Source organism: Acipenser ruthenus, chromosome 55 (genome assembly GCF_902713425.1).
Source record: "Acipenser ruthenus chromosome 55, fAciRut3.2 maternal haplotype, whole genome shotgun sequence".
NCBI lineage: Eukaryota > Metazoa > Chordata > Actinopteri > Acipenseriformes > Acipenseridae > Acipenser > Acipenser ruthenus.
Genome location: NC_081243.1, coordinates 7144282 through 7167513, shown reverse-complemented (window position 1 = coordinate 7167513; position 23232 = coordinate 7144282). Strand labels below are relative to the sequence as shown.

The 23232-nt window shown below is 41.9% G+C and overlaps 1 pseudogene; it reads left to right on the top strand.

Annotated features, from left to right (window-relative positions):
• LOC117962838 (transmembrane prolyl 4-hydroxylase-like) overlaps positions 1 to 23232 on the top strand; it is a 42916-nt pseudogene that overhangs the window by 4475 nt on the left and 15209 nt on the right.

The following is a 23232-nucleotide window of genomic DNA, read 5'->3' as shown; positions in this document are numbered from 1 at the left end:
GTATTCTGCAGCTAGCCTGCCCTTGTGTACTGCATGCTGTGATGGTGGAGGAGATTGTGTGGTCCAGTGTTTAAAGAAAGGGGCTTGTAACCAGGAGGTCTCCGGTTCAAATCCCACCTCAACTACTGACTCATTGTGTGACCCTGAGCAAGCCACTTAACCTCCTTGTGCTCCGTCTTTCGGGTGATGCGTAATTGTAAATGACTCTGCAGCTAATGCATAGTTCACACACCCTAGTCTCTGTAAGTCGTCTTGGATAAAGGCGTCTGCTAAATAAACAAATAATAATAATAATAATAATAATAATAATAATAATAATAATAATAATAATAATAATAATAATAATAATAATAATAATAATAATGGAGGCTGTGCTGCTGAAGCGTGTGCTGCTTTATGTTCCAGTCTCTGATTCAGAATGATGTGGATCTGCTGGATACCCGAAAGGACTGTGACAAGGGTAACCTGCGTTTGAAGCCCAGCCAGGGCACCGCCCTTCTGTGGTACAACTACCTGTCTGACGGGAAAGGTACAGAGACCAGGAACACTGTGGATGGATGGATGCATGCATGCATGCACTCTACCTGTGTGTGTGGATGGATGGATGGATGGATGGATGGATGGATGGATGGATGGATGGATGCATGCATGCACTCTACCTGTGTGTGTGTGTGGATGGATGGACAGATGGATGGATGGATGCATGCACTCTACCTGTCCTTCTGATCATTGGAGAGAGTCTGAACTGCAGCACAGGCAGCAATTGAAAGATCATTGGAGAGAGTCTGAACTGCAGCACAGGCAGCAATTGAAAGATCATTGGAGAGAGTCTGAACTGCGGCACAGGCACCAACTGAAAGATCATTGGAGAGAGTCTGAACTGCAGCACAGGCAGCAATTGAAAGATCACTGGAGAGAGTCTGAACTGCAGCACAGGCAGCAATTGAAAGATCATTGGAGAGAGTCTGAACTGCAGCACAGGCAGCAATTGAAGATCATTTGAGAGAGTCTGAATTGCAGCACAGGCAGCAATTGAAAGATCACTGGAGAGAGACTGAACTGCAGCACAGGCAGCAATTGAAAGATCATTGGAGAGAGTCTGAACTGCAGCACAGGCAGCAATTGAAAGATCATTGGAGAGAGTCTGAACTGCAGCACAGGCAGCAATTGAAGATCATTGGAGAGAGTTTGAACTGCAGCACAGGCAGCAATTGAAAGATCATTGGAGAGAGTCTGAACTGCAGCACAGGCAGCAATTGAAAGATCACTGGAGAGAGACTGAACTGCAGCACAGGCACCAACTGAAAGATCATTGGAGAGAGTCTGAACTGCAGCACAGGCAGCAATTGAAGATCATTGGAGAGAGTCTGAACTGCAGCACAGGCAGCAATTGAAGATCATTGGAGAGAGTCTGAACTGCAGCACAGGCAGCAATTGAAAGATCACTGGAGAGAGACTGAACTGCTGCACAGACACCAACTGAAAGATTATTGGAGAGAGTCTGAACTGCAGCATGGCCAGCAATTGAAGATCATTGGAGAGAGTCTGAACTGCAGCACAGGCAGCAATTGAAAGATCACTGGAGAAAGTCTGAACTGCAGCACAGGCAGCAATTGAAAGATCATTGGAGAGAGTCTGAACTGCAGCACTGGCAGCAATTGAAAGATCACTGGAGAGAGACTGAACTGCAGCACAGGCACCAACTGAAAGATCATTAGAGAGAGTCTGAACTGCAGCACGGCCAGCAATTGAAAGCCAGGTAGGAGCAACAACTTCTCAGCTATTGCACTATTTAAATACTTACACATCCCAAAGTAAAGCAAGAAATCAAATTTAATGATTTAAACATTTAGACCCACAAATGCCGAGATCAAATAAATCCCATAGTTTTTATTACAAGTATCGAGGTTAGAACTTAAAGGTATTTAGGGAGTTTTACAGACACGGGTAAAGACCCCCCCCCCTTTTAAATTGTCTCACTTTCATTTAAAAGCAGAAGCAACTCCTTTATTAATGTAAATACAGTGGTGCAGAATGGTTGTAATAAAGTGCCCAGCATTAAATACTTTATTGTTCATTATACAGTAGCTTTAAGTTTAGAGGCTTATTAACACATCGCAATCTCGTATGTACGTTCTGCTTGTAAATCAAACAGCAAGGCTTGGCCAAGTTAGTTGTTTAACAGAGAAAAAAATAATTCAATTTTACTATTAACACGTTGTGATTGAGATACATGAATGGCTTCTCAGGTTAGAGTTCTGCACGGACCCGATTCCGAGGTGGTTTTCTGGGTGTTCAGTTGGTGTCGCACTGCTGCTTGTGTGCTGTGTGAGAGGAGTGATTTGAAAAAACAACTCACTGTTTTGTGAGAGTTTTATTCTATGGAATAATTATTTAGCTGTATATACAGAAAGGTCAAAAGTAACTGAAAAAAACTATATATATAAATATATGTATATATTCATTTATTTAGTTATTATGGCAAATCCGTTACCTCTTCAACCCTCAACACAAGGAAACGACACAGTGGTTGAGCTGAAACCTTACTTTAGTTTTATAATTGATTATTTCTAATACATCTTTGAATACTTAATAATACTATTCACCCCTTCAACACATTTTTTTTTAAAAAATGGTCAATAAAAGCAAAAACATCCCTCAAAACAAAATAAAAAAAATATTAGTGGTAAAATGTAACTACATAAACCCTGACATTAGTGTGTGTGTGTGTGTGTGTGTGTGTGTGTGTGTGTGTGTGTGTGTGTGTGTGTGTGTGTGCGTGTAGCAGTGTCTGTGTTTATTGAGTTCAGGTTACCTTGTGTAGCTGCTCCAGACTCTCACTGTGTGTGTGTGTGTGTGTGTGTGTGTGTGTGTGTGTGTGTGTGTGTGTGTGTGTGTGTGTGTGTGTGTGTCACTGCCTCGGCAGGGCTGAAGTGTTTTCTTTGTGTAAACTGTTACATAATCTTTGAATACATTTATGCTTTGCATTGCCATATGTCACGGTTTAATGTTTTCTTTCCATTTTTCAGATTTTGTTGGATTAGCTGTGTGGTGTAGTGGTTAGGGCTCTGGACTCTTGACCGGAGGGTCATGGGTTCAATCTCAGGTGGGGGACACTGCTGCTGTACCCTTGAGCAAGGTACTTTACCTAGATTGCTCCAGTAAAAACCCAACTGTATAATTGGGTAATTGTATGTACAAATAATGTCATATCTTGTAACAATTGTAAGTCGCCCTGGATAAGGGCATCTGCTAAGAAATAAATAATAATAATAATAATAGCTGACAAGCTTTGATTTATAACTAATAAAAAATACTGTGGAAAGGAAACTGAATTCACGTTTACATTGGAAATGCTTCAGTTCATGTTTATTTGTTAGTGTTCTTTTTGATTAAGATGAATATTAGAAACGATGATGTTTCTTAAGAGAGCAGAGGAATTATGTAGCCATCTAAAACTGTACTGATAAATAAGGATTCCCCTAGATATTTGTGGTCTTATGCTGCCATCTAGTGGAGTAATAAGGTTATGTATCATGTGGTAAGGAGATGTGGAAGCTGTGTGTTGTGTGACCCCGCGAAAAAGAATAAAATGAGTTTCTCCATTGTTGAGTTCACTTCGCAAGCCTGGCTGCCTTTATTTTTGTTTTATTCTGTCAGTAAGTTTATTCATTGGCTCGAACGCTACAGTAACAATGAACACAAAAATATTAAAAAGCAATACATCTCAATAATAATAATAATAATAATAATAATAATAATAATAATAATAATAATAATAATAATACAGCTCTCTAGCTTCATATTGATTATTTTAGTTCTGGCAGCACTGTCCTTATTTACCAATAAATTCTTATGTTTTGCTTTTTAAAAGACTAAAAGGATGACTTCAATAAGTTAGAAAGAAAGTAAGAAAGAAAGAAAGAAAAAAGAAAGAAAGAACACTGTGTCCAGCACAGAGAGCCCTGAGTGACTCTCACACCTGAAAGAACACTGTGTCCAGCACAGAGAGCCCAGAGTGACTCTCACACCTGAAAGAACACTGTGTCCAGGACAGAGAGCCCCGAGTGACTCTCACACCTGAAAGAACACTGTGTCCAGCACAGAGAGCCCTGAGTGACTCTCATACCTGAAAGAACACTGTGTCCAGCACAGAGAGCCCTGAGTGACTCTCATACCTGAAAGAACACTGTGTCCAGCACAGAGAGCCCAGAGTGACTCTCACACCTGAAAGAACACTGTGTCCAGGACAGAGAGCCCAGAGTGACTCTCACACCTGAAAGAACACTGTGTCCAGCACAGAGAGCCCTGAGTGACTCTCACACCTGAAAGAACACTGTGTCCAGCACAGAGAGCCCAGAGTGACTCTCACACCTGAAAGAACACTGTGTCCAGGACAGAGAGCCCCGAGTGACTCTCACACCTGAAAGAACACTGTGTCCACCACAGAGAGCCCCGAGTGACTCTCACACCTGAAAGAACACTGTGTCCAGCACAGAGAACACCGAGTGACTCTCACACCTGCAGACCAGCATGGGGGAGCGCGGTGCTGGATGGAGTTGCAAAGTTTCAAAGTAAAGAAAATATATGCAGTGCAGTGATCATGCTGTGTTCGTATAAGTATATGAAGTGCAGTGATCATGCTGTGTTCGTATAAATATATGAAGTGCAGCGATCAGGCTGTGTTTGTATAACCAAGCCGCAAATATACTTTGCTCTGGTTTTGTTTTTTCATTTCTTTAACTGAGCTGCTCACATTGCAGTAGTTAAAACATCTGATTTGATTAGCAGGGCTGCAGCACACTCCTGTTGTTACTGCAGAGAGATTTGAATGTCTCCATGGCAACAGGTTTCCAGTACAGGTCATGTGTTGAGCAAGTTGGTTTCTACAGAATTAGCAATACTGATACAGGGTGCAAATAGGTCCAAATAGAGCATCAAACTCCACTGGCTCTACAATGGTGGCAGGGGGATTTTAAACCATGTTCTTAACCTTAATAGATCATCAGTAGTGCCAAGACTGGTACAGCATTCAGTGTGATACCTGTGTGGACAGTCACCATTGGAGAAATCCACTGAACAGGTACAATGCAGAGCAGATATCCCACCCAGTCATTGTGCATTATACATGGATAAGGACTGGAGTGCCATTGCTATGGATTTGTTGGGTATGCAAAAATTTCAAAGCTCTCCGATTTTAAATTTAGGCCCAAGAAGACCTAGACGAACACGGTACTGTATCTTCATAGCCTTGTGAATCTAGACGAACACAGCACTGTATCTTCACAGCCTTGTGAATCTAGACGAACATGGTACTGTATCTTCATAGCCTTGTGAATCTAGACGAACACGGCACTGTATCTTCATAGCCTTGTGAATCTAGACGAACACAGCACTGTATCTTCACAGCCTTGTGAATCTAGACGAACACGGTACTGTATCTTCATAGCCTTCTGAATCTAGACGAACACAGCACTGTATCTTCATAGCCTTGTGAATCAAGACGAACACGGTACTGTATCTTCATAGCCTTGTGAATCTAGACGAACACGGTACTGTATCTTCATAGCCTTGTGAATCTAGACGAACACGGTACTGTATCTTCATAGCCTTGTGAATCTAGACGAACACGGAACTGTATCTTCATAGCCTTGTGAATCTAGACGAACACAGCACTGTATCTTCACAGCCTTGTGAATCTAGACAAACACGGTACTGTAACTTCATAGCCTTCTGAAGAACATTGTATAGAGCGCCCTCTATACAACAATCATACAAAATAAACCTGCACTTCACACACAGCACCCTCGATACAACAATCACAAAATAAACCTGCACTTCACACACAGCACCCTCGATACAACAATCATACAAAATAAACCTGCACTTCACACACAGCACCCTCGATACAACAATCACAAAATAAACCTGCACTTCACACACAGCACCCTCGATACAACAATCACAAAATAAACCTGCACTTCACACACAGCGCCCTCGATACAACAATCATACAAAATAAACCTGCACTTCACACAGAGCACCCTCGATACAACAATCACAAAATAAACCTGCACTTCACACACAGCACCCTCGACACAACAATCACAAAATAAACCTGCACTTCACACACAGCACCCTCGATACAACAATCATACAAAATAAACCTGCACTTCTCACACAGCACCCTCGATACAACAATCATACAAAATAAATCTGCACTTCACACACAGCACCCTCATTACAACAATCATACAAAATAAACTTGCAATTCACACACAGCGCCCTCATTACAACAATCATACAAAATAAACCTGCACTTCACACACAGCACCCTCATTACAACAATCATACAAAATAAACCTGCACTTCACACACAGCGCCCTCGATACAACAATCATACAAAATAAACTTGCACTTCACACACAGCACCCTCGATACAACAATCACAAAATAAACCTGCACTTCACACACAGCACCCTCGACACAACAATCACAAAATAAACCTGCACTTCACACACAGCACCCTCGATACAGCAATCACAAAATAAACCTGCACTTCACACACAGCGCCCTCGATACAACAATCATACAAAATAAACTTGCACTTCTCACACAGCACCCTCGATACAACAATCATACAAAATAAACCTGCACTTCACACATAGCACCCTCGATACAACAATCATAAAAAATAAACTTGCACTTCACACACAGCACCCTCGATACAACAATCACAAAATAAACCTGCACTTCACACACAGCACCCTCGATACAACAATCACAAAATAAACCTGCACTTCACACACAGCACCCTCGATACAACAATCACAAAATAAACCTGCACTTCACACACAGCACACTCGATACAACAATCACAAAATAAACCTGCACTTCACACACAGCGCCCTCGATACAACAATCACAAAATAAACCTGCACTTCACACACAGCGCCCTCGATACAACAATCACAAAATAAACCTGCACTTCACACACAGCACCCTCGATACAACAATCATACAAAATAAACCTGCACTTCACACACAGCTCCCTCGATACAACAATCACAAAATAAACCTGCACTTCACACACAGCGCCCTCGATACAACAATCACAAAATAAACCTGCACTTCACACACAGCACCCTCGATACAACAATCACAAAATAAACCTGCACTTCACACACAGCGCCCTCGATACAACAATCACAAAATAAACCTGCACTTCACACACAGCGCCCTCGATACAACAATCACAAAATAAACCTGCACTTCACACACAGCACCCTCGATACAACAATCATACAAAATAAACCTGCACTTCACACACAGCGCCCTCGATACAACAATCACAAAATAAACCTGCACTTCACACACAGCACCCTCGATACAACAATCACAAAATAAACCTGCACTTCACACACAGCACCCTCGATACAACAATCATACAAAATAAACCTGCACTTCACACACAGCACCCTCGATACAACAATCATACAAAATAAACCTGCACTTCACACACAGCGCCCTCTATACAACAATCATACAAAATAAACCTGCACTTCACACACAGCACCCTCAATACAACAATCACAAAATAAACCTGCACTTCACACACAGCGCCCTCGATACAACAATCACAAAATAAACCTGCACTTCACACACAGCACCCTCGATACAACAATCATACAAAATAAACCTGCACTTCACACACAGCACCCTGGACACAACAATCATACAAAATAAACCTGCACTTCACACACAGCACCCTCGATACAACAATCACAAAATAAACCTGAACTTCACACACAGCGCCCTCGATACAACAATCATACAAAATAAACCTGCACTTCACACACAGCGCCCTCGATACAACAATCATACAAAATAAACCTGCACTTCACACACAGCGCCCTTGATACAACAATCACAAAATAAACCTGCACTTCACACACAGCACCCTCGATACAACAATCATACAAAATAAACCTGCACTTCACACACAGCACCCTCATTACAACAATCATACAAAATAAACCTGCACTTCACACACAGCACCCTCGATACAACAATCACAAAATAAACCTGCACTTCACACACAGCACCCTCAATACAACAATCATACAAAATAAACCTGCACTTCACACACAGCACCCTCGACACAACAATCATACAAAATAAACCTGCACTTCACACACAGCACCCTCGATACAACAATCACAAAATAAACCTGCACTTCACACACAGCACCCTCGATACAACAATCACAAAATAAACCTGAACTTCACACACAGCGCCCTCGATACAACAATCATACAAAATAAACCTGCACTTCACACACAGCACCCTCAATACAACAATCATACAAAATAAACCTGCACTTCTCACACAGCACCCTCGATACAACAATCATACAAAATAAACCTGCACTTCACACACAGCACCCTCGATACAACAATCACAAAATAAACCTGCACTTCACACACAGCGCCCTCGATACAACAATCACAAAATAAACCTGCACTTCACACACAGCACCCTCGATACAACAATCACAAAATAAACCTGCACTTCACACACAGCACCCTCGACACAACAATCATACAAAATAAACCTGCACTTCACACACAGCACCCTCGATACAACAATCACAAAATAAACCTGCACTTCACACACAGCACCCTCGATACAACAATCACAAAATAAACCTGCACTTCACACACAGCACCCTCGATACAACAATCATACAAAATAAACCTGCACTTCACACACAGCGCCCTCGATACAACAATCATAAAAAATAAACCTGCACTTCACACACAGCACCCTCGATACAACAATCACAAAATAAACCTGCACTTCACACACAGCACCCTCGATACAACTATCACAAAATAAACCTGCACTTCACACACAGCACCCTCGATACAACAATCATACAAAATAAACCTGCACTTCACACACAGCACCCTCGACACAACAATCATACAAAATAAACCTGCACTTCACACACAGCACCCTCAATACAACAATCACAAAATAAACCTGCACTTCACACACAGCACCCTCGATACAACAATCATACAAAATAAACCTGCACTTCACACACAGCACCCTCGATACAACAATCATACAAAATAAACCTGCACTTCACACACAGCGCCCTCGATACAACAATCATACAAAATAAACCTGCACTTCACACACAGCGCCCTCGATACAACAATCATACAAAATAAACCTGCACTTCACACACAGCACCCTCGATACAACAATCATACAAAATAAACCTGCACTTCACACACAGCACCCTCGATACAACAATCACAAAATAAACCTGCACTTCACACACAGCACCCTCGATACAACAATCACAAAATAAACCTGCACTTCACACACAGCACCCTCGATACAACAATCATACAAAATAAACCTGCACTTCACACACAGCACCCTCGATACAACAATCATACAAAATAAACCTGCACTTCACACACAGCACCCTCGATACAACAATCATACAAAATAAACCTGCACTTCACACACAGCGCCCTCGATACAACAATCATACAAAATAAACCTGCACTTCACACACAGCACCCTCAACACAACAATCACAAAATAAACCTGCACTTCACACACAGCGCCCTCGATACAACAATCATACAAAATAAACCTGCACTTCACACACAGCACCCTCGATACAACAATCACAAAATAAACCTGCACTTCACACACAGCACCCTCGATACAACAATCATACAAAATAAACCTGCACTTCACACACAGCACCCTCAACACAACAATCACAAAATAAACCTGCACTTCACACACAGCGCCCTCGATACAACAATCATACAAAATAAACCTGCACTTCACACACAGCACCCTCGATACAACAATCACAAAATAAACCTGCACATCACACACAGCACCCTCGATACAACAATCACAAAATAAACCTGCACTTCACACACAGCACCCTCATTACAACAATCATACAAAATAAACCTGCACTTCACACACAGCACCCTCGACACAACAATCACAAAATAAACCTGCACTTCACACACAGCACCCTCGATACAACAATCACAAAATAAACCTGCACTTCACACACAGCGCCCTCGATACAACAATCATACAAAATAAACCTGCACTTCACACACAGCGCCCTCGATACAACAATCATAAAAAATAAACCTGCACTTCACACACAGCACCCTCGATACAACAATCACAAAATAAACCTGCACTTCACACACAGCACCCTCGATACAACAATCACAAAATAAACCTGCACTTCACACACAGCACCCTCGATACAACAATCATACAAAATAAACCTGCACTTCACACACAGCACCCTCGACACAACAATCATACAAAATAAACCTGCACTTCACACACAGCACCCTCAATACAACAATCACAAAATAAACCTGCACTTCACACACAGCACCCTCGATACAACAATCATACAAAATAAACCTGCACTTCACACACAGCACCCTCGATACAACAATCATACAAAATAAACCTGCACTTCACACACAGCGCCCTCGATACAACAATCATACAAAATAAACCTGCACTTCACACACAGCGCCCTCGATACAACAATCATACAAAATAAACCTGCACTTCACACACAGCACCCTCGATACAACAATCATACAAAATAAACCTGCACTTCACACACAGCACCCTCGATACAACAATCACAAAATAAACCTGCACTTCACACACAGCACCCTCGATACAACAATCACAAAATAAACCTGCACTTCACACACAGCACCCTCGATACAACAATCATACAAAATAAACCTGCACTTCACACACAGCACCCTCGATACAACAATCATACAAAATAAACCTGCACTTCACACACAGCACCCTCGATACAACAATCATACAAAATAAACCTGCACTTCACACACAGCGCCCTCGATACAACAATCATACAAAATAAACCTGCACTTCACACACAGCACCCTCAACACAACAATCACAAAATAAACCTGCACTTCACACACAGCGCCCTCGATACAACAATCATACAAAATAAACCTGCACTTCACACACAGCACCCTCGATACAACAATCACAAAATAAACCTGCACTTCACACACAGCACCCTCGATACAACAATCATACAAAATAAACCTGCACTTCACACACAGCACCCTCAACACAACAATCACAAAATAAACCTGCACTTCACACACAGCGCCCTCGATACAACAATCATACAAAATAAACCTGCACTTCACACACAGCACCCTCGATACAACAATCACAAAATAAACCTGCACTTCACACACAGCACCCTCGATACAACAATCACAAAATAAACCTGCACTTCACACACAGCACCCTCGATACAACAATCATACAAAATAAACCTGCACTTCACACACAGCACCCTCGATACAACAATCATACAAAATAAACCTGCACTTCACACACAGCACCCTCGATACAACAATCATACAAAATAAACCTGCACTTCACACACAGCGCCCTCGATACAACAATCATACAAAATAAACCTGCACTTCACACACAGCACCCTCAACACAACAATCACAAAATAAACCTGCACTTCACACACAGCGCCCTCGATACAACAATCATACAAAATAAACCTGCACTTCACACACAGCACCCTCGATACAACAATCACAAAATAAACCTGCACTTCACACACAGCACCCTCGATACAACAATCATACAAAATAAACCTGCACTTCACACACAGCACCCTCAACACAACAATCACAAAATAAACCTGCACTTCACACACAGCGCCCTCGATACAACAATCATACAAAATAAACCTGCACTTCACACACAGCACCCTCGATACAACAATCACAAAATAAACCTGCACTTCACACACAGCACCCTCGATACAACAATCACAAAATAAACCTGCACTTCACACACAGCACCCTCATTACAACAATCATACAAAATAAACCTGCACTTCACACACAGCACCCTCGACACAACAATCACAAAATAAACCTGCACTTCACACACAGCACCCTCGACACAACAATCACAAAATAAACCTGCACTTCACACACAGCGCCCTCAATTCAACAATCACAAAATAAACCTGCACTTCACACACAGCGCCCTCAATACAACAATCATACAAAATAAACCTGCACTTCACACACAGCACCCTCGATACAACAATCATACAAAATAAACCTGCACTTCACACACAGCACCCTCGATACAACAATCACAAAATAAACCTGCACTTCACACACAGCGCCCTCAATTCAACAATCATACAAAATAAACCTGCACTTCACACACAGCGCCCTCGATACAACAATCACAAAATAAACCTGCACTTCACACACAGCACCCTCGACACAACAATCATACAAAATAAACCTGCACTTCACACACACCACCCTCGACACAACAATCACAAAATAAACCTGCACTTCACACACAGCGCCCTCAATACAACAATCATACAAATTAAACCTGCACTTCACACACAGCACCCTCAACACAACAATCACAAAATAAACCTGCACTTCACACACAGCGCCCTCGATACAACAATCACAAAATAAACCTGCACTTCTCACACAGCGCCCTCGATACAACAATCATACAAAATAAACCTGCACTTCACACACAGCGCCCTCGATACAACAATCACAAAATAAACCTGCACTTCACACACAGCGCCCTCGATACAACAATCATACAAAATAAACTTGCACTTCACACACAGCGCCCTTGATACAACAATCATAAAAAATAAACCTGCACTTCACACACAGCACCCTCGATACAACAATCACAAAATAAACCTGCACTTCACACACAGCGCCCTCGATACAACAATCATACAAAATAAACCTGCACTTCACACACAGCGCCCTCGATACAACAATCATACAAAATAAACCTGCACTTCACACACAGCACCCTCGATACAACAATCATACAAAATAAACCTGCACTTCACACACAGCGCCCTCGATACAACAATCATACAAAATAAACCTGCACTTCACACACAGCGCCCTCGATACAACAATCACAAAATAAACCTGCACTTCACACACAGCGCCCTCGATACAACAATCACAAAATAAACCTGCACTTCACACACAGCGCCCTCGATACAACAATCATACAAAATAAACCTGCACTTCACACACAGCACCCTCGATACAACAATCACAAAATAAACCTGCACTTCACACACAGCACCCTCGATACAACAATCACAAAATAAACCTGCACTTCACACACAGCGCCCTCGATACAACAATCATACAAAATAAACCTGCACTTCACACACAGCACCCTCGATACAACAATCACAAAATAAACCTGCACTTCACACACAGCACCCTCGACACAACAATCACAAAATAAACCTGCACTTCACACACAGCACCCTCGATACAACAATCATACAAAATAAACCTGCACTTCTCACACAGCACCCTCGATACAACAATCATACAAAATAAATCTGCACTTCACACACAGCACCCTCATTACAACAATCATACAAAATAAACTTGCACTTCACACACAGCACCCTCGATACAACAATCACAAAATAAACCTGCACTTCACACACAGCGCCCTCATTACAACAATCATACAAAATAAACCTGCACTTCACACACAGCACCCTCATTACAACAATCATACAAAATAAACCTGCACTTCACACACAGCGCCCTCGATACAACAATCATACAAAATAAACTTGCACTTCACACACAGCACCCTCGATACAACAATCACAAAATAAACCTGCACTTCACACACAGCACCCTCGACACAACAATCACAAAATAAACCTGCACTTCACACACAGCACCCTCGATACAGCAATCACAAAATAAACCTGCACTTCACACACAGCGCCCTCGATACAACAATCATACAAAATAAACTTGCACTTCTCACACAGCACCCTCGATACAACAATCATACAAAATAAACCTGCACTTCACACATAGCACCCTCGATACAACAATCATAAAAAATAAACTTGCACTTCACACACAGCACCCTCGATACAACAATCACAAAATAAACCTGCACTTCACACACAGCACCCTCGATACAACAATCACAAAATAAACCTGCACTTCACACACAGCGCCCTCGATACAACAATCACAAAATAAACCTGCACTTCACACACAGCGCCCTCGATACAACAATCACAAAATAAACCTGCACTTCACACACAGCGCCCTCGATACAACAATCACAAAATAAACCTGCACTTCACACACAGCGCCCTCGATACAACAATCACAAAATAAACCTGCACTTCACACACAGCACCCTCGATACAACAATTATACAAAATAAACCTGCACGTCACACACAGCTCCCTCGATACAACAATCACAAAATAAACCTGCACTTCACACACAGAGCCCTCGATACAACAATCACAAAATAAACCTGCACTTCACACACAGCACCCTCGATACAACAATCACAAAATAAACCTGCACTTCACACACAGCGCCCTCGATACAACAATCACAAAATAAACCTGCACTTCACACACAGCGCCCTCGATACAACAATCACAAAATAAACCTGCACTTCACACACAGCACCCTCGATACAACAATCATACAAAATAAACCTGCACTTCACACACAGCGCCCTCGATACAACAATCACAAAATAAACCTGCACTTCACACACAGCACCCTCGATACAACAATCACAAAATAAACCTGCACTTCACACACAGCACCCTCGATACAACAATCATACAAAATAAACCTGCACTTCACACACAGCACCCTCGATACAACAATCATACAAAATAAACCTGCACTTCACACACAGCGCCCTCTATACAACAATCATACAAAATAAACCTGCACTTCACACACAGCACCCTCAATACAACAATCACAAAATAAACCTGCACTTCACACACAGCGCCCTCGATACAACAATCACAAAATAAACCTGCACTTCACACACAGCACCCTCGATACAACAATCATACAAAATAAACCTGCACTTCACACACAGCACCCTGGACACAACAATCATACAAAATAAACCTGCACTTCACACACAGCACCCTCGATACAACAATCACAAAATAAACCTGAACTTCACACACAGCGCCCTCGATACAACAATCATACAAAATAAACCTGCACTTCACACACAGCGCCCTCGATACAACAATCATACAAAATAAACCTGCACTTCACACACAGCGCCCTTGATACAACAATCACAAAATAAACCTGCACTTCACACACAGCACCCTCGATACAACAATCATACAAAATAAACCTGCACTTCACACACAGCACCCTCATTACAACAATCATACAAAATAAACCTGCACTTCACACACAGCACCCTCGATACAACAATCACAAAATAAACCTGCACTTCACACACAGCACCCTCAATACAACAATCATACAAAATAAACCTGCACTTCACACACAGCACCCTCGACACAACAATCATACAAAATAAACCTGCACTTCACACACAGCACCCTCGATACAACAATCACAAAATAAACCTGCACTTCACACACAGCACCCTCGATACAACAATCACAAAATAAACCTGAACTTCACACACAGCGCCCTCGATACAACAATCATACAAAATAAACCTGCACTTCACACACAGCACCCTCAATACAACAATCATACAAAATAAACCTGCACTTCTCACACAGCACCCTCGATACAACAATCATACAAAATAAACCTGCACTTCACACACAGCACCCTCGATACAACAATCACAAAATAAACCTGCACTTCACACACAGCGCCCTCGATACAACAATCACAAAATAAACCTGCACTTCACACACAGCACCCTCGATACAACAATCACAAAATAAACCTGCACTTCACACACAGCACCCTCGACACAACAATCATACAAAATAAACCTGCACTTCACACACAGCACCCTCGATACAACAATCACAAAATAAACCTGCACTTCACACACAGCACCCTCGATACAACAATCACAAAATAAACCTGCACTTCACACACAGCACCCTCGATACAACAATCATACAAAATAAACCTGCACTTCACACACAGCACCCTCGATACAACAATCATAAAAAATAAACCTGCACTTCACACACAGCACCCTCGATACAACAATCACAAAATAAACCTGCACTTCACACACAGCACCCTCGATACAACAATCACAAAATAAACCTGCACTTCACACACAGCACCCTCGATACAACAATCATACAAAATAAACCTGCACTTCACACACAGCACCCTCGACACAACAATCATACAAAATAAACCTGCACTTCACACACAGCACCCTCAATACAACAATCACAAAATAAACCTGCACTTCACACACAGCACCCTCGATACAACAATCATACAAAATAAACCTGCACTTCACACACAGCACCCTCGATACAACAATCATACAAAATAAACCTGCACTTCACACACAGCGCCCTCGATACAACAATCATACAAAATAAACCTGCACTTCACACACAGCGCCCTCGATACAACAATAATACAAAATAAACCTGCACTTCACACACAGCACCCTCGATACAACAATCATACAAAATAAACCTGCACTTCACACACAGCACCCTCGATACAACAATCACAAAATAAACCTGCACTTCACACACAGCACCCTCGATACAACAATCACAAAATAAACCTGCACTTCACACACAGCACCCTCGATACAACAATCATACAAAATAAACCTGCACTTCACACACAGCACCCTCGATACAACAATCACAAAATAAACCTGCACTTCACACACAGCACCCTCGATACAACAATCACAAAATAAACCTGCACTTCACACACAGCACCCTCGATACAACAATCATACAAAATAAACCTGCACTTCACACACAGCGCCCTCGATACAACAATCATACAAAATAAACCTGCACTTCACACACAGCACCCTCGATACAACAATCACAAAATAAACCTGCACTTCACACACAGCACCCTCGATACAACAATCATACAAAATAAACCTGCACTTCACAAACAGCACCCTCAACACAACAATCACAAAATAAACCTGCACTTCACACACAGCGCCCTCGATACAACAATCATACAAAATAAACCTGCACTTCACACACAGCGCCCTCGATACAACAATCACAAAATAAACCTGCACTTCACACACAGCGCCCTCGATACAACAATCACAAAATAAACCTGCACTTCACACACAGCGCCCTCGATACAACAATCATACAAAATAAACCTGCACTTCACACACAGCGCCCTCGATACAACAATCACAAAATAAACCTGCACTTCACACACAGCACCCTCGATACAACAATCACAAAATAAACCTGCACTTCACACACAGCACCCTCGATACAACAATCACAAAATAAACCTGCACTTCACACACAGCACCCTCGATACAACAATCATACAAAATAAACCTGCACTTCACACACAGCACCCTCGATACAACAATCATACAAAATAAACCTGCACTTCACACACAGCACCCTCGATACAACAATCATACAAAATAAACCTGCACTTCACACACAGCACCCTCGATACAACAATCACAAAATAAACCTGCACTTCACACACAGCACCCTCGATACAACAATCACAAAATAAACCTGCACTTCACACACAGCACCCTCGATACAACAATCATACAAAATAAACCTGCACTTCACACACAGCACCCTCGATACAACAATCATACAAAATAAACCTGCACTTCACACACAGCACCCTCGATACAACAATCATACAAAATAAACCTGCACTTCACACACAGCGCCCTCGATACAACAATCATACAAAATAAACCTGCACTTCACACACAGCACCCTCAACACAACAATCACAAAATAAACCTGCACTTCACACACAGCGCCCTCGATACAACAATCATACAAAATAAACCTGCACTTCACACACAGCACCCTCGATACAACAATCACAAAATAAACCTGCACTTCACACACAGCACCCTCGATACAACAATCATACAAAATAAACCTGCACTTCACACACAGCACCCTCAACACAACAATCACAAAATAAACCTGCACTTCACACACAGCGCCCTCGATACAACAATCATACAAAATAAACCTGCACTTCACACACAGCACCCTCGATACAACAATCACAAAATAAACCTGCACTTCACACACAGCACCCTCGATACAACAATCACAAAATAAACCTGCACTTCACACACAGCACCCTCATTACAACAATCATACAAAATAAACCTGCACTTCACACACAGCACCCTCGACACAACAATCACAAAATAAACCTGCACTTCACACACAGCACTCTCGATACAACAATCACAAAATAAACCTGCACTTCACACACAGCACCCTCGATACAACAATCATACAAAATAAACCTGCACTTCACACACAGCGCCCTCGATACAACAATCATAAAAAATAAACCTGCACTTCACACACAGCACCCTCGATACAACAATCACAAAATAAACCTGCACTTCACACACAGCACCCTCGATACAACAATCACAAAATAAACCTGCACTTCACACACAGCACCCTCGATACAACAATCATACAAAATAAACCTGCACTTCACACACAGCACCCTCGACACAACAATCATACAAAATAAACCTGCACTTCACACACAGCACCCTCAATACAACAATCACAAAATAAACCTGCACTTCACACACAGCACCCTCGATACAACAATCATACAAAATAAACCTGCACTTCACACACAGCACCCTCGATACAACAATCATACAAAATAAACCTGCACTTCACACACAGCGCCCTCGATACAACAATCATACAAAATAAACCTGCACTTCACACACAGCGCCCTCGATACAACAATCATACAAAATAAACCTGCACTTCACACACAGCACCCTCGATACAACAATCATACAAAATAAACCTGCACTTCACACACAGCACCCTCGATACAACAATCACAAAATAAACCTGCACTTCACACACAGCACCCTCGATACAACAATCACAAAATAAACCTGCACTTCACACACAGCACCCTCGATACAACAATCATACAAAATAAACCTGCACTTCACACACAGCACCCTCGATACAACAATCATACAAAATAAACCTGCACTTCACACACAGCACCCTCGATACAACAATCATACAAAATAAACCTGCACTTCACACACAGCGCCCTCGATACAACAATCATACAAAATAAACCTGCACTTCACACACAGCACCCTCAACACAACAATCACAAAATAAACCTGCACTTCACACACAGCGCCCTCGATACAACAATCATACAAAATAAACCTGCACTTCACACACAGCACCCTCGATACAACAATCACAAAATAAACCTGCACTTCACACACAGCACCCTCGATACAACAATCATACAAAATAAACCTGCACTTCACACACAGCACCCTCAACACAACAATCACAAAATAAACCTGCACTTCACACACAGCGCCCTCGATACAACAATCATACAAAATAAACCTGCACTTCACACACAGCACCCTCGATACAACAATCACAAAATAAACCTGCACTTCACACACAGCACCCTCGATACAACAATCACAAAATAAACCTGCACTTCACACACAGCACCCTCGATACAACAATCATACAAAATAAACCTGCACTTCACACACAGCACCCTCGATACAACAATCACAAAATAAACCTGCACTTCACACACAGCACCCTCGATACAACAATCATACAAAATAAACCTGCACTTCACACACAGCACCCTCAACACAACAATCACAAAATAAACCTGCACTTCACACACAGCGCCCTCGATACAACAATCATACAAAATAAACCTGCACTTCACACACAGCACCCTCGATACAACAATCACAAAATAAACCTGCACTTCACACACAGCACCCTCGATACAACAATCACAAAATAAACCTGCACTTCACACACAGCACCCTCATTACAACAATCATACAAAATAAACCTGCACTTCACACACAGCACCCTCGACACAACAATCACAAAATAAACCTGCACTTCACACACAGCACCCTCGACACAACAATCACAAAATAAACCTGCACTTCACACACAGCGCCCTCAATTCAACAATCACAAAATAAACCTGCACTTCACACACAGCGCCCTCAATACAACAATCATACAAAATAAACCTGCACTTCACACACAGCACCCTCGATACAACAATCATACAAAATAAACCTGCACTTCACACACAGCACCCTCGATACAACAATCACAAAATAAACCTGCACTTCACACACAGCGCCCTCAATTCAACAATCATACAAAATAAACCTGCACTTCACACACAGCGCCCTCGATACAACAATCACAAAATAAACCTGCACTTCACACACAGCACCCTCGACACAACAATCATACAAAATAAACCTGCACTTCACACACAGCACCCTCGACACAACAATCACAAAATAAACCTGCACTTCACACACAGCGCCCTCATTACAACAATCATACAAATTAAACCTGCACTTCACACACAGCACCCTCAACACAACAATCACAAAATAAACCTGCACTTCACACACAGCGCCCTCGATACAACAATCACAAAATAAACCTGCACTTCACACACAGCGCCCTCGATACAACAATCATACAAAATAAACCTGCACTTCACACACAGCGCCCTCGATACAACAATCACAAAATAAACCTGCACTTCACACACAGCGCCCTCGATACAACAATCATACAAAATAAACTTGCACTTCACACACAGCGCCCTTGATACAACAATCATAAAAAATAAACCTGCACTTCACACACAGCACCCTCGATACAACAATCACAAAATAAACCTGCACTTCACACACAGCGCCCTCGATACAACAATCATACAAAATAAACCTGCACTTCACACACAGCGCATTCGATACAACAATCATACAAAATAAACCTGCACTTCACACACAGCACCCTCGATACAACAATCATACAAAATAAACCTGCACTTCACACACAGCGCCCTCGATACAACAATCATACAAAATAAACCTGCACTTCACACACAGCGCCCTCGATACAACAATCACAAAATAAACCTGCACTTCACACACAGCGCCCTCGATACAACAATCACAAAATAAACCTGCACTTCACACACAGCGCCCTCGATACAACAATCATACAAAATAAACCTGCACTTCACACAAAGCGCCCTCGATACAACAATCACAAAATAAACCTGCACTTCACACACAGCACCCTCGATACAACAATCACAAAATAAACCTGCACTTCACACACAGCACCCTCGATACAACAATCACAAAATAAACCTGCACTTCACACACAGCACCCTCGATACAACAATCACAAAATAAACCTGCACTTCACACACAGCACCCTCGATACAACAATCATACAAAATAAACCTGCACTTCACACACAGCACCCTCGACACAACAATCATACAAAATAAACCTGCACTTCACACACAGCACCCTCAATACAACAATCACAAAATAAACCTGCACTTCACACACAGCACCCTCGATACAACAATCATACAAAATAAACCTGCACTTCACACACAGCACCCTCGATACAACAATCATACAAAATAAACCTGCACTTCACACACAGCGCCCTCGATACAACAATCATACAAAATAAACCTGCACTTCACACACAGCACCCTCGATACAACAATCATACAAAATAAACCTGCACTTCACACACAGCACCCTCGATACAACAATCACAAAATAAACCTGCACTTCACACACAGCACCCTCGATACAACAATCACAAAATAAACCTGCACTTCACACACAGCACCCTCGATACAACAATCATACAAAATAAACCTGCACTTCACACACAGCACCCTCGATACAACAATCATACAAAATAAACCTGCACTTCACACACAGCACCCTCGATACAACAATCATACAAAATAAACCTGCACTTCACACACAGCGCCCTCGATACAACAATCATACAAAATAAACCTGCACTTCACACACAGCACCCTCAACACAACAATCACAAAATAAACCTGCACTTCACACACAGCGCCCTCGATACAACAATCATACAAAATAAACCTGCACTTCACACACAGCACCCTCGATACAACAATCACAAAATAAATCTGCACTTCACACACAGCACCCTCGATACAACAATCATACAAAATAAACCTGCACTTCACACACAGCACCCTCAACGCAACAATCACAAAATAAACCTGCACTTCACACACAGCGCCCTCGATACAACAATCATACAAAATAAACCTGCACTTCACACACAGCACCCTCGATACAACAATCACAAAATAAACCTGCACTTCACACACAGCACCCTCGATACAACAATCACAAAATAAACCTGCACTTCACACACAGCACCCTCATTACAACAATCATACAAAATAAACCTGCACTTCACACACAGCACCCTCGACACAACAATCACAAAATAAACCTGCACTTCACACACAGCACCCTCGACACAACAATCACAAAATAAACCTGCACTTCACACACAGCGCCCTCAATTCAACAATCACAAAATAAACCTGCACTTCACACACAGCGCCCTCAATACAACAATCATACAAAATAAACCTGCACTTCACACACAGCGCCCTCGATACAACAATCATACAAAATAAACCTGCACTTCACACACAGCACCCTCGATACAACAATCACAAAATAAACCTGCACTTCACACACAGCACCCTCAATTCAACAATCATACAAAATAAACCTGCACTTCACACACAGCGGCCTCGATACAACAATCACAAAATAAACCTGCACTTCACACACAGCACCCTCGACACAACAATCATACAAAATAAACCTGCACTTCACACACAGCACCCTCGACACAACAATCACAAAATAAACCTGCACTTCACACACAGCGCCCTCAATACAACAATCATACAAAATAAACCTGCACTTCACACACAGCACCCTCAACACAACAATCATACAAAATAAACCTGCACTTCACACACAGCGCCCTCGGTACAACAATCACAAAATAAACCTGCACTTCACACACAGCGCCCTCGATACAACAATCATACAAAATAAACTTGCACTTCACACACAGCGCCCTTGATACAACAATCATAAAAAATAAACCTGCAC